This window comes from Schistocerca gregaria, chromosome 4, assembly GCF_023897955.1.
Source record: "Schistocerca gregaria isolate iqSchGreg1 chromosome 4, iqSchGreg1.2, whole genome shotgun sequence".
Classification (NCBI taxonomy): Eukaryota; Metazoa; Arthropoda; class Insecta; order Orthoptera; family Acrididae; genus Schistocerca; species Schistocerca gregaria.
This window is the reverse complement of record NC_064923.1, coordinates 549,845,238-549,860,285: the sequence shown is the minus strand read 5'-3', so window position 1 is coordinate 549,860,285 and position 15,048 is coordinate 549,845,238. Positions and strand designations below refer to the sequence as shown.

General features: G+C 44.7%; 1 protein-coding gene across 1 annotated transcript in view; it reads right to left on the bottom strand.

Moving 5' to 3' along the window:
* LOC126268107 (calpain-C) overlaps positions 1-15,048 on the bottom strand; it is a 417,830-nt gene that overhangs the window by 57,675 nt on the left and 345,107 nt on the right. The gene's annotated exons all lie outside the window — the stretch shown is intronic.

Here is a 15,048-nt window from a genome sequence, read left to right as displayed (position 1 = left end):
AATTACGTTTTGCCATTCGTGCACCCAGGTTCGCCGTTGAGTACACCATCGCAGGCGCTCCTGTCTGTGATGCAACGTCAAGGGAAACCGCAGCCATGGTCTCCGAGTTGATAGTCCGTGCTGCTGCAAACGTCATCGAACTGTTCGTGCAGATGGTTGTTGTCTTTCAAACGTCCCCACCTCCTGACTCAGGGATCGAGACGTGGCTGCACGATCCGTTACAACCATGCGGATAAGATGCCTGTCGTCTCGACTGCTAGGGATACGAGGCGGTTGGGATCCAGCACGGCGTTCCGTATTACCCTCCTGAACCCACAGATTCCAAATTCTGCTGACAGTCATTGGATCTCGACCAACGCGAGCAGCAATGTCGCGATACGATAAACCGCAATCGCCATAGGCTACAATCCGACCTTTATCAAAGTCGGAAACGTGATGGTAAGCAGTTCTCCCCCTTACACGAGGCATCACAACAACGTTTCGCCAGGCAACGCCGGTCAACTGCTGCGTGTGTATGAGAAATCGGTTGGAAACTTTCCTCATGTCAGCACGTTGTAGGTTTCGCCACTGCCGCCAACCTTGTGTGAATGCTCTGAAAAGCTAATTATTTGCATATCACAGCATCTTCTTCCTGGCGGTTAAATTTCGAGTCTGTAGCACGTCATCTTCGTGGTGTAGCAATTTTAATGGCCAGTAGTGTAGACAGGGTGACATTTATTGAACTATATCAAAAGATACGTAAATTCTTACAAACTACGGCGTGCACACACGTTAGTCTACGTGTAAACGTCACTACAGATATTCTGTTTCAGGTTATGACATGTTCGATATGTCTGCCATCATTGTTGACGATGTGACGCAGACAAATAGCGAAATTCTGCATGACCCACTGAAGTGTCGGAACATCGATGCTGTCTATGACCTCCTGAATGGCTTCAGCTCAGCAATGGTTTTGGAGTTATTGTTGTACAATTGTCGTTAGTATGGCCCCACAAAAATGAGTCACATGCGTTCAGATCCGGAGAATATGGTGGCCAATCAAGGCCCATGTCAGTGGCCTCTGGGTACCACAAAGCGAGAATGCGGTCCCCAAAGTGCTCCGCCAGGACATCAAACACTCTCCTGCTTCGATGGGGTCGAGCTCAGTCTTGTATGAACCACATCCTGTCGAAATCACGGTCACTTTGGATAATGGGAATGAAATAATCTTCCCAAACCTTCATGTACCGTTCGGTAGCCACCGTGCCATCGAGAAATATCGCACCAATTATTCCGTGACTGGACATTGTACACCACACAGTTACCCGTTGAGGGTGAAGAGATTTCTCGATCGAGAAATGCGGATTGTCAGTCCCCCAAATCAGCCAGTTTTTCTTACTGACGACCTCATCCAAATGAAAGTGAGCTTCGTCGCTAAACCAAACCATACATGCGCGTACTAGTTCCCAACATGCCCCGCGGCCAACCGTGCAGTAGGAACGTTGTAACGCAAACCGTTTAGAAGTTATGACGATTTCATTTTGTATAGTTCAGTATATAAAAGGGAATAATGAGTGGCGTAACAAGGGTAACTGGCGCCCAGGACTCCTCTGCCTCGTTCTGAGAACATCCAATTTTTTTGTTTAATCTTCACCTTTGCATTGATTATGTATTCATCTACTGAGATCAATGGCGCTCTACAATTAAGTAAAATCAAATGAAACAATATAGTCCCAGAGACCTTTTCAAGCCTCAAACATCTAAGCAGACAGAAGCGATGAATGAAAATTTGTACTAATAAATATATACTAACCATTACGACGCCCTGGCACAGTGACTTTGGACCCTGTATGGACTACACTAGCACACCTCCCTCCTAAATCCAAATTTCCATTCACGACTCAGCCCACTTGGTGTTCTCCCTTAACTCTAACAGCGTTTGATTAACACAACTATACTTGGGTTTCAGACAGGCCCCTCCCTTTTCATTCCATGCTGTGGTGCTCCATTATATATTCATGCTCATAAATTAAGGATAATGCTGTTACATGGTGAAACAACGCTGTGGCGGGCGGTTTGCGGGTTTAAATCACCTCGGGGTATGACCATGCGGTGCATTTGACGTGCAGTCGTAGCACGGTGGCGCTGGCAGCAGTCCACATATGCAGAGGTGTGTTGGTGCATGTCAGAGTACGGTGCAGCGAGTAAGTGTGCAGACGTTTTCAGATGTGCTAATGGTGACTGTGTGTTGAAAATGGCTCAAAGAACACATATTGATGACGTTATGAGGATAGAATACTAGGGCGACAGCAGGTCGTAGCACAGGCCCTCCGTGTGCCACAAAGTGTGATCTCCAAGATTATGGCAACGATTCCAGCAGACAGGAAACGTGTGCAGGTGCTACAGTACTGGACGTCCACAGTGTACAACACCACAAGAAGACTGATATCTTACCATCAGTGCCCGCAGACGGCCACGGAGTGCTGCAGGTAGCCTTGCTCTACCTTACCGCAGCCACTGGAACAGTTGTCTCCAGACACACAGTCTACAGATTACTGAACAGACATGGTTTATTCTCCCAGAGACCTGCAAGGTACATTCCACTGACCCCCTGGTTACAGGAAAGCCCATCATTGGAACAGTGATGCCAGGTCATGTTCACGGACGAGAGTCCAGGTGTAGTCTGAACAGTGATTCTCGCCGGGTTTTCATCTGGCGTGAACCAGGAACCAGATACCAACCCCTTAATGTCCTTGAAAGGGACGTGTATGGAGGTCGTGGTTTGATGGTGTGGGGTGGGATTATGATTAGTGCACGTACACTCCTGCATGTCTTTGACAGAGGAACTGTAACAGGTCAGTTGTATCTGGACGTCATTTTGCACCAGTATGCAGGGGTGCAATGGGTCCCTCCTTCCTGCTGATGGATGATAACGCACGGCCCCACCGAGCTGCCATCGTGAAGGAGTACCTTGAAACAGAAGATATCAGGCGAATGGAGTGGCCTGCCTGTTCTCCAGATCTAAACCCCATCGGGCACGTCTGGAATGCTCTCGGTCAACGTATCGCTGCACGCCTTAAACCCCTACGACACTTTAGGAGCTCCGACAGGCACTGGTGCAAGAATGGAAGGCTACACCCCAGCAGCTGCTCTACCACTTGATCCAGACTATGTCAACCCGTTGTGCGGCCTGTGTACGTGTGCATGGTGATCATATCCCATGTTGATGTCGGGGAACACGCGCAGGAAACAGTGGCGTTTTATGGCACAAGTCTTACAGGGCAGTTTTCTCAACTTATCACCAATACCGTTGACTTACAGATCTGTGTCGTGTTTGTTCCCTATCTGCCTATGATATAAGCGCCAGTTTTGTGTAGTGGTACGTTGTGTGGCACCACATTCTGCAATTTTCCGTAATTTATGAACATGAATGTATTTTAATTTCCACATGTGAGTGTAACATTTGTTAATTGCGTACCATGGTTACATTCCAAGTTAGCAACCTTGTTCAGTGTTACGATCGTCTGCATCCACTACAGCCTGGAACCACACTAGAGATACCATTTCATAACTGTTCTTAGCACGTTTCGAACGGGAGACCATGGACTGTATAGCTGGCCTACATCGCCGTACCAGTACCATCGCCTAAGGGTAAGTCACCCCACTAACAATGGTCATGCTGCAGAGCACAGTCTGAACATCACTCCTGTAATATAGGGTATCCGCAAGGTAAACGGTTTTCCGTCTACACTGGCTCAAGTAGCCGAAATTTAATTGTAATCAGCCTGTCCATAGCAAGTTGACTTGGTTTTAAGAATGCTTGTTTTTCGAAGAAGTGCATCCTTTAGTATCTGACCTTGGTAACATACCGCACTTTCTCTCTCTCTCTCTCTCTCTCTCTCCCTCTGCTTTTTGTTGGTCGACCAAGCATTTGCGGGCAAATTGCAGTAAGCGCAGGCCGGCTCAATTTCCGCGCGAAGTGAGCCAGCCGCTGCAGTAGCAAACAGCTATGCTGCCGCGCTCTCGCTCAGTGTTTTGGCTGACAGGCCGGCGCGCCCGCTGCCCAAACAACACTGCTATCGCTCTGCAGCTGCACTTCCTGTTGTGGAGTCACAGGAAAATATGGCGACCTCACTCGACGTGAAAGGAATGGGTGACGCACCAGGCCCTACGGAGCGCACCCTCGATGCCGAAACGGTTACGTCTGCCACTAACACAGGCGCCGCAATTTCTAGCAAAACATCAGCGTAACTTCGGTTGCAAATAAAGATAGTGCCGCCTTTAAGTCACAAGCTCCATTCCGCGTTCCGACGACGAAACGCACCTAAAGATAGATGTAACGAGAACATCAGAGGGACTAGGAAACACTCTACAGCTGATACCCTATGAGACAAAAAAATCGCGTTGCGCATTCTGGGGCGCAGAAGAAAGCTGAACAGCCTACTCTAAGCGATACGTTAGCTCATTTCCCGTAATGTCCAAGTGACTCCAGATGAACAGAAAACCCACTAATCGTACAATACTGCAGACTTCATAAAGAAGGTCATCGAAAGTGGACACTAACGAGTGTTGAGGGTGTGCGCAGAATAATGTGGCCGGTAGACGCGCAGTCGGGAGGGAAAGCAAGCGTGGGGAGAGCAGTACTGGAGGGGGGGCTGGCGGACAGACGGTCAACACACTGTAGGGGAAATGCCGAGCGCTGGAGGGGAAATGTCTTTTTACACTGAAGCCTGCACCTTTTTTGTAAATATTAAGTGAAGCCCCACCATGGCCACACATTCACGGTAACCATCCAAAATGATCTACAGTCATCTCCACTTTGGTTAGTATCTAAAAAGAATATTGCTGGAAATGCAATAAAACTGCTTTTATTTTCGCCTGACACATAACCATTTGTAGCTTTTAGAGAAGCGTCATGAGTGGCGAAAATTAGTTATAACCGACATTTCTCTTGCTTGCATGTTAAAATTGGCTTCTTTTGCCAGAACACAGTGGAGTTTATACAACGTCACCTCACAAACATGATGTGCATACACAGCTGTGAGAGAATTCTGAAACAGTAGATTATTAACTTTATTAAATGAGGAACTCAGGACAAGTCAGTCAATAGTTTATGAATACGCACTTCGTCTGTACAAAAATAAACACGTAATGTCTTCCCTTACATTGTTTCAAAACCCACAGCAATTCTCGTTTCACCAGCTATCAATAACCGTTAGAAATTACATTATTTCATTGAGAAAGTTTGTAGTTAGTACAACAAAACGGTAGATAATTACGTTTCCCATATTAATCACATGGCAAAATATTCTCCTCTACGTGTCCTATCATTTGCCAAAATCTCGTTTTGATATCTCAAACCATTTGTGAGATACGTTGAATATCCATATTTCATTCTGGTCTTACTGCTGGCCGGCTGCGGTGACCGAGCGGTTCTAGGCGTTTCAGACAGGAACCGCGCGACTGCTACGGTCGGAAGTTCGAATCCTGCCTCGGGCATGGGTGTGTGTGATGTCCTTAGGTTAGTTAGGTTTAAGTAGTTCTAAGTTCTAGGCGACTGATGACCTCAGATGTTAAGTCCCATAGTGCTCAGAGCCATTTGAACCTTATCCCTGGCACGCACAATCGCAAACAAGTGTGCTGCATAAAATCAGTTTTCTCGAGACTGGTGACAGACACAGACCTACACTCAAGTCTAAAGAAAAATTCAATATATTTTCTAAATTTCATATACAGCAACAAATCATGTGATATGCACCAACTGGAAAATCATAGTGACCCCTAGTTTTCATTACAAGCTCTTCCGTATTTCGCGCACTGCCTTACTTAAATGCAAGTACCACAATAACTATGACTATTAACGAAATTATGGGCAAGATTTATGAAGCTGACATACGGAGGCTATACACAATGCAAAAATGAAATTTTTTACCCAATAGTTTCTGTAAAATCGTTTGTGAAAGACTGCAGGGCATGCGCCTCGAATGCGTCATCGCAGTGCGTCGCCAAATAGCCGAAAGTGGGCAAACAATATTGGTCTCCCCTTCCCAACAAACAAATGAACTCACCCAGCGCTCTGGGCGAAAACTGGTCATTGCACACTGCTCACCGTATCCTGCGAAGACTCTAGCATTGGTCAATAGCCTTGTGACTGCGTAGAATATCTGCATGCCAGAAATGGTTTGAGAGTTTTCTTCTTGATGAAACATATGACTCTGGTAATAGCAACCAGATATATTGTCGAATTCTCTATCTGGTGTTTGTGTTATTCCTGGTATTCAGTATATCCAGCTTTTTATGAACCTTCAGAGCTGTCAGTATATGTGGCTTAAGCACCTTTTCTGGAGCCGAGCGACCGCTACGATCGCAGTTTCGAATCCTGCCTCGGGCATGGATGTGTGTGATGTCGTTAGGTTAGTTAGGTTTAATTAGTTCTAAGTTCTAGGGGACTGATGACCTCAGAAGTTAAGTAGCATAGTGCTCAGAGCCATTTTTTAAGCACCTTGGTGTTAATGGAGAACTTGGAAGTAGCAATGTCGGAAAACAAGAGAAGGCTCTGCGTGAAATGCATCCTTCAAAAGCTGCTGAAGAAATTCGTATCTTTTTTTGCAGTTTCTTATTGACGCATACAGCGTCGCTTCACACCGCTTGTCAGGCGACAAATCATTTTGAGACGTCATGCACAAAGACACTGCTGACACGAAGACCCGCCAGTGTCGTCAACGCTCGATGGCTTAATCATACATTTCGCTTGGAAGAAGCTGTAATTACGTCAGTCACCCAAAGACACCGTAGAATGTTTCCACCCATCAGTACTGACATAATGCATAAACATGCATATGTATCTATCAAACAAAAACGATATGCAACGAGGAAAGAAGTTAAAGCAGAAAATGTCAGTCATTTTTCTTCGTTTTCGCTTTTTCTTCTTATTAATGGTTAACATTTCGTTAATACCGAAGCCGCTAGAACCGATTTATCCTAAATTCCAGAGCGAAATAAATTATCTATCAAAACTAAATCGATCTGGCAAATACTTCTGGTACTATTTTCATCCTCAAACTTGTGATCAATCGTTTATATCTAATTACGGTCAGACTCCAAAAATCAGTAAGTGACCCAAATCATGTAAAAACTTGAAATATTTTACACACGAAAACATTGACTTAGATAGAAGTCTCCGACAGGTACAGCCTCATACTCTTAGCAAAGATATATTGTTATTCTCACCGATAAGCTACTGAAACTTTAGTTCAGTTGCATACGGTCTAATTTCAAAATAATTAAGGCGCACGCTCTGATAGTAAATCCTACGTCACTATGAAGTAAACCTAGCTCCATCTGTTGGTGGCTAGATTGAGTTTAATGAAACCTGCCGATCCACCGGCGAATGTCTAGAGGAGTGTTTGAAGAAAATTTTACTATTACAGCAGGGTTTTCTTCAAACCTTGGCTGGCTCCAAAGAGCAGATTTCTTCGAATTTAGATCTAAAAAACCGCCTCACCAATGACACACAGTCAATTCTAGAGGCTTTGTTACTCAAAATATAAGCCTTTCACCTCAATACAGTGAAAAATGCAAATCTTTAAATTCCACCCCCACCCCTCAACCCCCGCAAAAGATTTTGTTTAGGTAGCATTGCTCATTATCTCTCAAATAGTCATGTCTCTTTTAGTACGAGGATGAATAAGAGATCAAGTGTAATACGATATACGACACCTATAAGCACTGGCTATCTGATTTAACTTTAATACAATTCAGCTGCTAAGGGGCAACACAGTAGGTGAAAGGTTTTTTGAAAATCAATCATCTTTAAAGAACTACTGAAGTAGTCGATACAGTTGAAGATGGACGCAAAGTCTGAAACACGTCCTGCACTTTGCAGTAAAAAATAAAAAACAACCTTTGACACAACTGAAACACTTAAGAATTTATGCTCGAATCTAGTAACAGTGACTCTATTAAGTGCGGGTTTCCTGCTATGCATATTCGCCAAGCTTTTGATTTATAAGCGACATCGATTGCAAGTCAAATGAACTCGGCAGACTTTTATCTGAAATGATGATAGTCATTGCACCAGATTTTATTATTTTCATCTATTTCAGAAACTACATCTACAGTGACTGCTTAGCAACGTATTAGAGAGATTTCGCATTACTCTCGCAACTGAATAATAAGTGTGATAGGAATTTAAAACGCTGTGATGCTTCTGCTCGTCACTGAGTTATCTGTTCACGTAGGACACAGATGGTCAACTTCATCCTGTCATCAGCTCTGCTGCTAATGTTCATCTTGGCTGCACCGTTACTTGCATACCCTCAGTGTTAAGCACTTCGGCACACCCGCTGCTGTCTCTTTAACACGCAAATTAAGGAGTGACGTCAGGTAATGTCCCGCCTCACGATGCTACATCACCAAGATTTCTTTTGAGGAAGAGACAGAAATCCCGGTGTGGCGGTTTCTTCTTTATCGTTACATAATTTTTACCATCGAAGAAATATTGGAATTGTCTATCGGAACTATCGTTAACGACTATTTGTTACTGGACGATGGTTTCTTAATATTTTTATGCTTCTGCTACTTCTCTGCAAAAGTTGTCTTATGATGATGGAGATGTCGCTTTTATACAGTAGCAAATGAGCGTTGTCAAATGTGACTAGTTCCTTACGATGCGCTCCAATAAACTGCAAATGTGCCTCACAAAGCAAGTACTGGTCCACATAACACTGGGTGTCCCAGGAGAAATGGTCAGTATTCAGGGATATGATACGAACACTCATTTCAAGCGAAAAAATTCATATGGACGTATGCCCTATTGCGAATGGTTTCCGAGGTAGAACACATTTAAGGTAAAATTTGTTTTCAGGCTCGTGGCGCACACGTATGTGTCTTACCTACCCAAACTATTTGGTGTTTTATTCTAGCCCAGCTTATCTCGCTTTCAACCTGTTTGCTTGAAATGTCTTGCTGCCATCAAACCAGCTTGATGAACGCGCAGTTGTCGACAGTTTGTTGCCAGTGAAGTAGTGTGAGAGATTGGGGGTGTATCAAAGAGAAGCATCGGTTATTCATGTTGGTACACACGTTGGCTAAAATGCCACACATCTACACTAATGAAGAATATGATGACATGGTGTATGCTTACGGCTTCAGCGATAACTATAAATGAAAAGCATAAATTTAGGATGCTCTACAGCAAACTGTAGAACATCCACAATTTGTGCTTTTCATTTGTATACCCTGAAGGTGGAGAGGGGAAGGAAGGAAAGGAAAGGCAGGGGATCACTGCATTGTTTTCTCTTAGACAAACCTTTACTGTACTAGAGCAAGTCAATTGAAAAACGAGTATTTAGCAACGTACAGCTGATGTAAGAAAACTAATAGTTCGGAAGAAGACAGAAATCTTTCTGCCTCTCCCTAGAACTATATAATGAAAAACAATTTTTAGTTTAAGTACAAAAGTACAGTGATCGGGAACAGTCACGGAATATACCTTTGAAAAATCACCGGACAACTCGATTGTTGTTACTGTTGTTCTAGAGCATCGTAGTCTGATCTCGATCTGTTTCGGACTCTCCTGTTGTTAGTCTATGAGACTCAACGTCATCTACGATACTTTGATTTCTTTGTATTATTTTAGAATGTCAGTACCATCAACTAAATTATTACTGTGCTGATGTAAATCTACCGCTTTGAGAGTTTAGTGTATTCCTTACCCTGAGCTCTGTTGTTTCCTGCTTCAGCTTTCAGGTTTCGCCAAAAAGTTTAGTTTTTAGATAGATATAGAGTAATAAAAGCAGCGCAGGTGTTTATGTATAAACAAAGACAATGTCTTATTATGTAAACAGAGCTACTCCTGAGGCTAGGAAAATCAGCTCTTAGGCAACAGGAAGACGCACTGGGTCGATCACTACCTTCATGCCAGTAATTCCTGAGTTGGTTACGCTTTCTAACAAAGACCCGGCCGTTGCGATGTGTTGCAAAAGCACCTGACGGAACAAACGACGTTATTACAAAAATACAGAGAAACGGCTCCATGTTCGTTATAATGCCCCATTATCAACCTGCACTCGTTACGGCAGGTGAAAATAGCCTTCAGGTGACATTTCTTTCTAAATTCTTAACTTCTCTAAATTCGTTAACTCCTTCGATATACACACCTGGAAATTGAAATAAGAACACCGTGAATTCATTGTCCCAGGAAGGGGAAACTTTATTGACACATTCCTGGGGTCAGATACATCACATGATCAGACTGACAGAACCACAGGCACATAGACACAGGCAACAGAGCATGCACAATGTCGGCACTAGTACAGTGTATATCCACCTTTCGCAGCAATGCAGGCTGCTATTCTCCTATGGAGACGATCGTAGAGATGCTGGATGTAGTCCTGTGGAACGGCTTGCCATGCCATTTCCACCTGGCGCCTCAGTTGGACCAGCGTTCGTGCTGGACGTGCAGACCGCGTGACACGACGCTTCATCCAGTCCCAAACATGCTCAATGGGGGACAGATCCGGAGATCTTGCTGGCTAGGGTAGTTGACTTACACCTTCTAGAGCACGTTGGGTGGAACGGGATACATGTGGACGTGCATTGTCCTGTTGGAACAGCAAGTTCCCTTGCCGGTCTAGGAATGGTAGTACGATGGGTTCGATGACGGTTTGGATGTATCGTGCACTATTCAGTGTCCCCTCGACGATCACCAGAGGTGTACGGCCAGTGTAGGAGATCGCTACCCACACCATGATGCTGGGTGTTGGCCCTGTGTGCCTCGGTCGTATGCAGTGCTGATTGTGGCGCTAACCTGCACGGCCCCAAACACGCATACGACCATCATTGGCACCAAGGCAGAAGCAACTCTCATCGCTGAAGACGACACGTCTCCATTCGTCCCTCCATTCACGCCTGTCGCGACACCACTGGAGGCGGGCTGCACGATGTTGGGGCGTGAGCGGAAGACGGCCTAACGGTGTGCGGGACCGTAGCCCAGCTTCATGGAGACGGTTGCGAAAGGTCCTCGCCGATACCCCAGGAGCAACAGTGTCCCTAATTTGCTGGGAAGTGGCGGTGCGGTCCCCTACGACACTGCGTAGGATCCTACGGTCTTGGCGTGCATCCGTGCGTCGCTGCGGTCTGGTCCCAGGTCGACGGGCACGTGCACCTTCTGCCAACCACTGGCGACAACATCGATGTACTGTGGAGACCTCACCCCCCACGTGTTGAGCAATTCGGCGGTACGTCCATCCGGCCTCCCGCATGCCCACTATACGCCCTCGCTCAAAGTCCGTCAACTGCACATACGGTTCACGTCCACGCTGTCGCGGCATGCTACCAGTGTTAAAGACTGATGGAGCTCCGTATGGCACGGCAAACTGGCTGACACTGACGGCGGCGGTGCACAAATGCTGCGCAGCTAGCGCCATTCGACGGCAACACCGCGGTTCCTGGTGTGTCCGCTGTGCCGTGCTTGTGAACATTGCTTGTACAGCCCTCTCGCAGTGTCCGGAGCAAGTATGGTGGGTCTGACACACCGGTGTCATTGTGTTCTTTTTTCCATTTCCAGGAGTGTACATTATAATTCTAACTCACACAGCATGAGAGAGTGAAATCCATGAAATAATTTATACACTCGTATATCGAAAATTTATTGTGTTTTGTATTTTTCTTCAATTTCTGGTTGAAGCTGAGCATTTGGCGAGAGACCGAAAGTACATGGGGAATCGATTAAAATCTGTAGAGGATATAAAATTATTTTTTTCAAACGACTTAGAGTGGACATTTATGATACGAAAGTAAAAATTATCGACTATTTTAGTAAATAAAAGTACGCCCTATTACCCCTAGGGATGGGAGTGGCGATGAGAAGGGGTGGCATGTAAAAATGTTCGAAAACTAGCTGTTGGCGTTTCTCTCCTGTACTTAGTTGACTTGGAATACTTTAAAAGTGTGAAGGACAATCTGTCACTTATTTGTATTGTTCAACGCGTCAGCTACGTACGAGGTAAGAGCACTACAGCAAGCTAATAATTTTAGTACATTATTGTCTCGGATGAATACTTGAAGTTACAATACCTTCTCTATAACAACTTTGAAGTGAAAGGTAGTAGAGTTATTTTTTATTTAAATAATTAGACTTAATAGGTTTTAATGTAAAATATTTCTTTTTTGATGATAAAAATAAATTTGATCTGTCATGACAATAAATACAGTTAAAATGTTAGCTGTTTTTACATTATCAACATCGCACTTTAAAACAACGAAATAAGACAAACATTGAGAACATACAGTACTTCAAAAGCAAGACATCAGAAAAATCATCAGAAATGAGCAAAAAAATCCGAAATTAGGCAAAAATAGTACCAAAACTGGACCAAAAGGCAATATCGAAACTAGGCAAAAAAACCTACATTTTTATTTAGCGTATGGCTTATATAGACATATCATGAAATTAAATTACCCATACATATGTACATATTGAGACACAAGAAACTTAAGTTTGTCTTTACAACTGTATATCCAGTCCTTCAATCCAGCGCACTGCATCTGGAGTTGTAAGCAGGAAGTCCTCTTTGGCGCCGTGATAGGCTCGAATCCTGCTTGCACTGACAATGTGATGAACAGTCTGGTATGGAGCCCCGCAGTCACAAGCTGGATCAGGCAGCTTCTTCCACTTAAAGAGAGCATCCCTGCATCGGCCATGGCCGGTACGGATTCTGTTAGTAGTCCAGGTCTTGCGTGGTAAGTCGAATCCACTTGGAAGTTTAGGACCTGAGAAGATGTTATGCAGGTGCACATCTGTCATTGCCTCCTATCGACCTTTCCATTCTTTAAGAGGTTTGAAATTCTTAGCAACCATGTCAGCAGCATCGCACAGAGTTGGATGGCGTGATTTCAGTCTCTTGCTATTTAAAAGTGGCAGGTCGCTATGCACAAATTTGGCAAAAATAACGCCAAAATTAGGCAAAAATTAGCACTAAAGTTGGACAAACATAGCACCAAAATTGGGCGAAATACAGCACCAAAATTGGGTAATCGAAATCGAGCCAAATAAGCCGCAAAATTGGCAAACTGACGCCGAAATCGGGCAAAAGAAAACGGTTATTGGGCAAACAAACGCTCCGAAATTGGATGTACAAAAGCATCTACATTGGACGTACAAAGGCACCGAAAGTGGGTTGACACAGACTCCAAAACTGGGTTACAAAAGCTCTGAAACAAGACAAGAAAACCGAAATTAGGTAAAAAGTAGCGAAACTGGGAAAAAATTAGACCAAAATTGGGCAAAAGTTAGCATCTAAATTGGGCAACAATTAGCTCCAAAACTGGTCAAAATGAACACCGAAACTGGGCACAAACACAGATTTCCCTTTCCCTGGTCTCAAGACTGACGGTTCTGGAGACGCAATGAAAGGCGACGCCATCAACAAGCGCGTCAGCCAGCCAGGTCGTCAGCGACGTCGGGAAAAGCGAGCGCGAGCGCGCCGAAAGCCAGCCAGCCGGGCTGCTGTGCCGGCGACCGGTTCCGCCTGAGAAATCGCCTGCCGAGCCTCGCCTGGACGCCGTGCGCTGCCGCGCGTACGTCGCCGCTTGGCGCCGCGGCGGTAGCGGCCAGCAGGTGGCACACGCTTTCACGCACGCTTTCGGCGCGGTGTGCTGTCTCTTGTCAAGTTCGTGTCTGGCGCGAGTAGCTGATTATCCGTTTTCTATATCCCCTAATATGTATGAGACAGGCGAAATACCATCAGACTTTAAGAAGAATATAATAATTCCAATCCCAAAGAAAACAGGTGTTGACAGATGTGAAAATTACCGAAGTATCAGTTTAATAAGTCACAGCTGCAAAATACTAACGCGAATTCTATACAGACGAATGGGAAAACTGGTAGAAGCAGACCTCGGGGAATATCAGTTTGGATTCCGTAGAAATACAGGGTGTTACAAAAAGGTACCGCCAAACTTTCAGGAAATATTCATCACATACAAATATATAAAGGATGTTATGCTCATTTCAGTTTCGTCCACCTACGCTCAGTGGAGCACGTTATCATGATTTCATACGGGATACTCTGCCTGTGCTGCTAGAACATGTGCCTGCACAAGTACGACACAACATGTGGTTCATGCGCGATGGAGCTCCTGCACATGTCAGTCGAAGTGTTCGTACGCTTCGCAACAGATTCGGTGACCGATGGATTGGTAGAGGCGGGCCAATTCCGTGCCCTCCACGATCTCCTGACCTCAACCCTCTTGACTTTCATTTACGGGGGCATTTGAAAGCTCTTGTCTACGCAACCCCGTTACCAAATGTAGAGACTCTTCGTACTCGTATTGTGGACGGCTGTGATACAATACACCATTCTCCAGGGCTGCATCAACGCATCAGGGATTCCATGCGACGGAGGTTGGATGCATGTATCCTCGGTAACGGAGGACATTTTAACATTTCCTGTAACAAAGTGTTTGACGTCACGCTGGTACGTTCTGTTGCTGTGTGTTTCCATTCCATGATTAACGTGATATGAAGAGAAGTAATAAAATGAGCTCTAACAAGGAAAATAAGCGTTTCCGGGCATATGTCCACATAACATATTTTCTTTCTTTGCGTGTGAGGAATGCTTCCCGAAAGTTTGGCCGTACTTTTGTGTAACGCCCTGTATTGGAACACGTGAGGCAATACTGACCTTACGACTTATCTTAGAAGAAAGATTAAGGAAAGGCAAACCTACGCTTCTAGCATTTGTAGACTTAGAGAAAGCTTTTGACAATGTTGACTGGAATACTCTCTTTGAAATTCTGAACGTGGCAGGGGTAAAATACAGGGAGCGAAAGGCTATTTACAATTTGTACAGAAACCAGATGGCAGTTATAAGAGTCGAGGGACATGAAAGGGAAGCAGTGGTTGGGAAGGGAGTGAGACAGGGTTGTAGCCTCTCCCCGACGTTATTCAATCTGTATATTGAGCAAGCAGTAAACGAAACAAAAGAAAAATTCGGAGTAGGTATTAAAATTCACGGAGAAGAAATAAAAACTTTGAGGTTCGCCAATGACAATGTAATTCTGTCA